Source organism: Mandrillus leucophaeus, unplaced genomic scaffold (genome assembly GCF_000951045.1).
Source record: "Mandrillus leucophaeus isolate KB7577 unplaced genomic scaffold, Mleu.le_1.0 Scaffold249, whole genome shotgun sequence".
Lineage (NCBI taxonomy): Eukaryota > Metazoa > Chordata > Mammalia > Primates > Cercopithecidae > Mandrillus > Mandrillus leucophaeus.
In genome coordinates this window covers 2,104,213-2,111,072 of record NW_012102576.1, presented here as the reverse complement: position 1 = coordinate 2,111,072, position 6,860 = coordinate 2,104,213, and positions in this window count along the sequence as shown.

Below are 6,860 nucleotides of genomic sequence, written 5' to 3'. Positions count from 1 at the left end.
ATTACACTACACAAGAAAGGAGAAAAAAAGGTAAAGAATGGATGTTGGAGACCCCAAAAAAAAAAAAAAAAAAATCAGCCTACGTTATTTTCTTTCACTTAAAATTAATTTTATTTGGGGGAATCCACCCCAAATCCATCTCCTCCTCTTCACACCCATCCCATCTTCAATAGAGCATGCTGTTTAGTCTTTAATCTAGATTCTGACCACACTTACTGATGAGATGAACACTGTCCAACTTGCAGGAATGCCCAAGTCCAGTGGTTCTGTGGCTCTGCACCACAGTGTTCATGGGAATCTTTGCTAGAATTGAGAACCTTGAGGAACACGGTGCTACTCAAATGTGCCTACTATGAAGATATCCTCCACGTTTCGAAGTCCTTCCAGAGAACACAAGAGGGAACAACCACAGTCCCAGTTACATAGATGAGCTTATTGTTTTTTCCCCAGGCTTGAGATTCTCCTTAACTTGAATTCTGCTTTTGTGTATCTTCTTTCAGACACTAACTCTTTTCCCCTTCCACTCTGAATTTCCTGGCATAATTTCTTCAGTGGGCTTGGATTCTCACAAAATTAAGAGGGCGGGGGAGGGGGTTCTTCTGGAAGCAGCTTCTGCTTTCAGTCCTGCAAACTACCAAATGCCAAAAACTTAGCTTTCTAGAATAAGGAAAAAGAAAATCACCGAAACAAATCCAGTTAGTCAGAATTCTCTCTGACACTTCTATTGCAATATGAATAACACGCAATTTAATTTACATAATCAAGTTGGAATTTTAAATGGAGTTGGGGTAGCATAGCAGAGGGGAAATTGATGTTAATTCTAGCTTGTCTATAAGATAGAAACAAGAAAAAAATATACACATAAAATATCAATGTATATAAAAATGGAAAAACAGTCATAGCCTTGTCATTTGTCTGACTGCACATACATCCTTTCCCCTCCACTCTTTGCCTCCGTATTTCTGAGCCTCAGAGCTTGACAGAGATGGAGGGAGGCAGGAGGATTAAGGTAAGCATATAATGATGTAACTTCCCCTATAATATTTAAACAAACTTGCCTCTCTGAACGTGTACTTAATTACCGTCCAGAGCTGATAGTCTCACATAATCTGCATGGATAAGGACAAGAGGAATGAATGTCAGCGTAGAGCTGAGGAGATGGTCCTGACTTTGGACCCTGATGAATCTCAGTTTGAATCCCTATTTTATGACCTACTATCTTTATGATCATAAGCAAATTGAGTAACCGTTCGGAGTTTTGGTTTCCTTACCTATAAAATTGCAATAACACCAAACTTACTGAGCTGGTGTAAAGGTTAGAAATAATAAATACAACGTCCCTGTTTAGTATGTAGACCATGGTAAGTACCAGATGAAGAGTGCTTCCTGTTCATATTCAAGTAATTATCCCACCCTCAAAACCACAGAATACAGCAAACCAGAGAAAGGCCTAAGAAGTTAATGGATTAAAAAAATGAACTGGCCAAGTGTGGTGGCTCAAGCCTGTAATGCCAGCAGTTTGGGAGGCTGAGGCAGGTGAGGTAGGAAGATCACTTGAGGCCAGGAGTTTGAGGAACAATAGCAACAGAGCTGTATTCCCAGCTACTCGGGAGGCTGAGGCAGGAGAGGCAGGATCTCTTAAGCCTGGAAAATACAGTTTGCAGCGAGTTATGGTGGTGCCACTGCACTTCAGCCTGGGTGACAGAGCGAGACCCTGTCTGTAAAGAAAATAGAAAAGTAAAAAAGAAAAATGAACTGGACTGAGAGTTAAGGTCAAATGAAATTATAAGAGTCTCTACTCATAAGATATTTTTGTCTCTTCTTTCCAGTTTTTGTTTGCAGGAAATGAGAGGGATCCTCTGATTACCAAATTTACTCTCAACAGGGGCTGGTCCCCATCTGGAGCAAAAGGCTTCAGTAACCCCAATCCAGCATTTTCTCGACAGACTTCTAACTCAAAGAGTACTGTGGCCTATTTCTGCAGGTATGTACAGCTTGCTTAAGAGTTTCAGCCATAATGAAGGTCAGGAAAGTGCCAACTAATCTTGAAGGACCAGGATATACTGAGATCAGAAACCAAGGATAAGGTGTGCCCAGTTATACCTGTTGAGTCTTCATAGTGAATCTTATTTCCTAATCTATAAAGAAGGGTTGAGCGATGGAATGGAGTGTGGATAACCCTCCACAGCAGATTCCTACTCCTGTCAAATCCGGACAGTCAAGTCCTAATTGAGTATATTTTAATGACCTTTTCACAAACAGCCCAGACTACATCCAACCATTAACCAATTCCCTGCCCACAAAGATTGTAGTTACCTCAAAGGGACACCTCAAAGTCATTTTGTCACATAATGGAATTTCTCACCCCTCACATTTTGATGCTACCAAACCAAGTTCCTTCTTGGTACAATTTAACTTGTGTTCTTCTGTTTTACACTTATTAGATACATTAAAATAGCTAGTTATACACATCAGTGCAATTCAAATAAAATGGCATTCTTCTATTTTCTTAGGCCCCAGTATGTGTAATGGGTCCTTTTAGATGTCAGCTTCCATATTTTAGGGAAATATTTTATATTTCATAGTAGTTATAGGTTATGAATCCTGAATTTGAAAAGAAATTCATGAAATCGACATACAGGAGAATGGGAGTAGCCACAGTCAAACAGTATATGTCTTTACTGGAACATGCTTTTTAATATTGCCTTCTATTCTAAAATACAGGTTTTTAGCTTAGTGGGTCTTTTTTAGGATGGCCCCCAAAATAATAATAATAAATGTATAAAAATCATCACTCAACTCACCAACAAGAAAAAAAGTAACCCCCTCAGAAAACAAACCAAACCATTCCAGTTGATTCTTGCAATCTTGTTTTTACAAATTAACCTACTTGAATTTAAGTTTATCCCTTTGATATTTCAAGACTCCTAGTTTTGTTTCTTAATTTTTCATGTAAAATTTCACTGTGGGTACTTCTAGAGTGGTATAGCTTTAAACGCTAAAACATTTATCTTGAAAAACTCTAAAATTGATCTGTCTTTATCAATAAGACCATTCTATTATTGATTACTCTTTTTCATCTTAAATGTAATAAAAAGTCAAAGAGAAGAAAAAGCTGGCTTGAGAGCTAATGTTGCAAATCAGTGTAGGCTGCAAAAAAAGAATACCAATAGAATAAAAATTATTTTACTAAAACTATTTTAAAATACATATTTTATGATTTAAAGTAAAATATCACTAGGTTGATGTGTTTCTGGAAATTGGCAACAAGCTGATCTGTAATTGGAAATGGTAGTAAAATATATGCTAGTCAACACATGGGTTCCATGGTCTGAACGTTTGTGTCTCTCCACAATTCACACGTTGAAGCCTAATCACCAAGGTGATGGCATTAGGAGATGGGGCCTTTTGGCGACATTTAGGTCATGAGCACAGGCCCTCACCAATAGGATTAGCACCCTAATAAAAGAGACCCAAGGGAGCTTGTTAGCCTTTCTGTCCTTCCACCATGTAAGGACCCACTGAAGGCAACATCTATGAAGAACAGGCCCTCACCAGACACCAAATCTGATGGTGCCTTGATCTCCGATTTCCCTGCCTCCAAAACTGTAAGCAATACATTTCTGTTGTTTAGAAACTACCCGGTCTATGGTATTTTTCTGTAGCACCCCAAACAAACTAATAGGTATCCTGTCATAATACTCGTCTGTGCTTAAATTCTGCTCCCTACCATCCCATGCTTACTAACAGAGCAATAGTGATGGATGCAAGGGATTTGGCAAAAGCAGAATAAAAGGAAATAAAAAACTAGAAATATTTTGCTCACAGTGCAGTAAGATTTCTGGAGATCTAAATCCTTGGAGAAGCAGATATTATACTTCTTGTTTATATTTACTCCATAATGTCAAAATAAATACATATTCAGATCTACATTAACAAATACTACTATTTTGTGGTCGTGTGTGTGTGTGCGCGTGTGCGCGCATGAGCACGTGTATTTATTTTTTGAATATATATATATATATATATATATTCATTTGGAAGTTAAAACTCGGATTGGAATTTTAACAAATCTTTCTCTCTTGGAATTTTCTTAGGAGCCAGTTTTCTTTCTCCCAAATTTTCTCATTCTCAGTTTCTACTCCAAAGTTTCCATGTTAAAGGAACATCAAAATCCAATTAAACATGTCTCCAAAAAATGAGTATGAAATAGATCATTATGGTGAGCCACTAGGGATGCTAAAGAGATCAAATGAAAGTCTGACTAAAAGGAAGAGTTCAATTTAAAGAGAAGAGAAGGAAGAATTTTGAAGGGCAAAAACTGAAGAAGAGACACATTGGATGATTTTCCTCCCTATTTGCTGTTTGAGAGTGCATTTTCCTGTTTGCTGTTTGAGAGTGCATTTTTAAGAATTATCGTATCTACCAAGAAATAAAAGACTCTATATCTTCTAGACAATAATCTAGATTTGATAGTCTCTGAGATTTAATTCCTAAACAAGTACGGACATAAAGTGAGGTGATAAAGAAAGTTAAAAGAATAAAGAAAGTGGATTAAAACAGAAAAAAAAAGAGAAAAATAGTATTGCAAAAAGAGACAGAATAAAGCTTTTTTAGGAAGAAGAGAATATATTTTATTCATTGCTTCAGAAAGTTTCAAAATGCTTCAAATAAAATTGCACACAGCTGTTTGGTTTCCTCTCCAGAGGACCTAATTGGAAAGATCTGAACATTATCTTCTGTGGCCAGACAGCCTTGCTTTCTTTCTTTTCTTTGTTTTCTTAAGACAGGATCTCACTCTGTCACCCAGGCTAGAGCACAGTGGCATGATCACAGTTCACTCTAGCCTCAACCTCCCAGGCTCAAGTGATCCTCCCACCTCCGTCTCCTGAGTAGCCCTGAGTAGCTGGAACTACAGGCATGTGCCATCATGTCCAGCACAGCTAATTTTTGTTAATTTTTGTTTGGTTGGTTGGTTTTGTAGAAACGGGGTTTTGCTATGTTGTCCAGGCTGGTCCTAAACTCCTGGGCTCAAGCGATCCACCCGCCTTGGCCTCCCAAAGTGCTGCCTTGCTCTGTTTTTGAGGGGACTCAATGATAGAGCATGGACATTTTGTCAGTCAGAATTTTATGGTGGCAAGGGCACTGAATTGGGTTTGAGGAGACTCGGGTTTTGGTTCTAGCTTCGCCACCAAATACATAAATTAGTTTGAGAAAGTCGGTTAATCTCTGAACTGCAATTCCTTGTTTCTAAAATGAGTGGGGTTGAGATGGATAAATTTCTTTCTAGTTCGAATTTATCGGATAATCTTTTCAAGTTCTTCACCAAAACTGTATCCATCTGCTAGTCTTTAAATAAACACTATGAACACATCTACATAGTTGAGAAAATAAGTAAAAGCAAAACAAATGCAACAACGTCACTTAGAAGCTGGAACTTTTATATAAAATCAATATATGTTGAAATAATCAGGTTTTTTAAAACTTCTCAGTAATTGCTTTTTTTTTTTTCTCCTGCTTAATAATTTCAGGTCTACAGGTGCAACATTTTCTGAACTCTAAATCCAGCTTCCCATAGGGGAGAGTAAAGTCACAGCCAATTCCCCACCATATTCTTAGTTCTCTTAATAAAAAGGAAGAAATCCTATAATACATCTTTACTATGGTAGGCCAATATATGTGAAAGTTAAATAAGAAGCATAGTCTATAAAGGCAGTGGTGACATGGAATGGATATTGTAAATTCACTTTGTTTACACACCCTAGAGATTATCAGTGACATCATTATAGAGTTATTCAGAATTACAGCATTATGGTTCATGTTTGGATATTATATGTTTGGATATAATATCCAATTACATGTTTGGATATAATATCCAATTCTTTGGCTATTATATGTCACAAAGGAAGCTCAAACCAGCCCAACAGGTAGCATTATCCTGATGGGTAACCACAGACTAATGTATGGTCCACCTTTCAGGACCGGGACTTTTTCCCAATGGAATCTTGAAGAATTATTCAGGCTAAACTTCTAATTGTCTAGAAGGCTTGTGCTACTCAATATGGTAGTCATCAGCCACACTGAACTCTTTAAATGTAAGTTCAAATTAAGATGTCTTAAACGTGTAAGATACACACTTTGAAGACAGCACCAAAAAAAAGAGGAATGTAGAATACATCATTCATAGTTTTACTCTTGATTAAATGTGGAAATAATATATATTTTATATTGATTGGGTTAGGTAAAATCTATTAAAATTAATTTCATCTGTTTTTCATTGTTTTATTGTGGCTGCTTGAAAATTTAAAATTAAATATTTGGTTCACACTTGGGACTCAAATTATATTTCCATTGGGACAGTGTGGGTCTACACCATAAATTCATCAATACAGGGGCATTCCTGTCCTGTTTTGCATGATGTTCTCAACACTGAATTGGAATGATTAATAAATGTGCTGAATGCACTATTACTGAGTGCCAAACAGAGCATGATAACCAAGGTCCACTCTCCCCCTGAACATTGCTGGAGACATCCTGAAATACCTTTACTCTCTTATTCTTGAACTTTTCTGTTCCAAACTGATCATTTCCCTCATGTTCTTTTTTGTATTAATTAAGTTTAGATTAATACTTCACCGTTTTCCAGTTTCAAATATGCTAATATACAATGCTTCCTTACTTTAAGCTCCAGTCCCTTGAATAACTTGAATTCTCCTCAATCTCCTTAGTCAATTAATTGCATTTTCTTCCTTAGGGTGATATGCTAGTCTCTTCTCAATTTAGCATCAACCTTAGCTTCTTCAAACGCAGAGACTACATTTCCCAGAATCTCCCTCCTGGCCTGTGTATTTCCAAGTTGG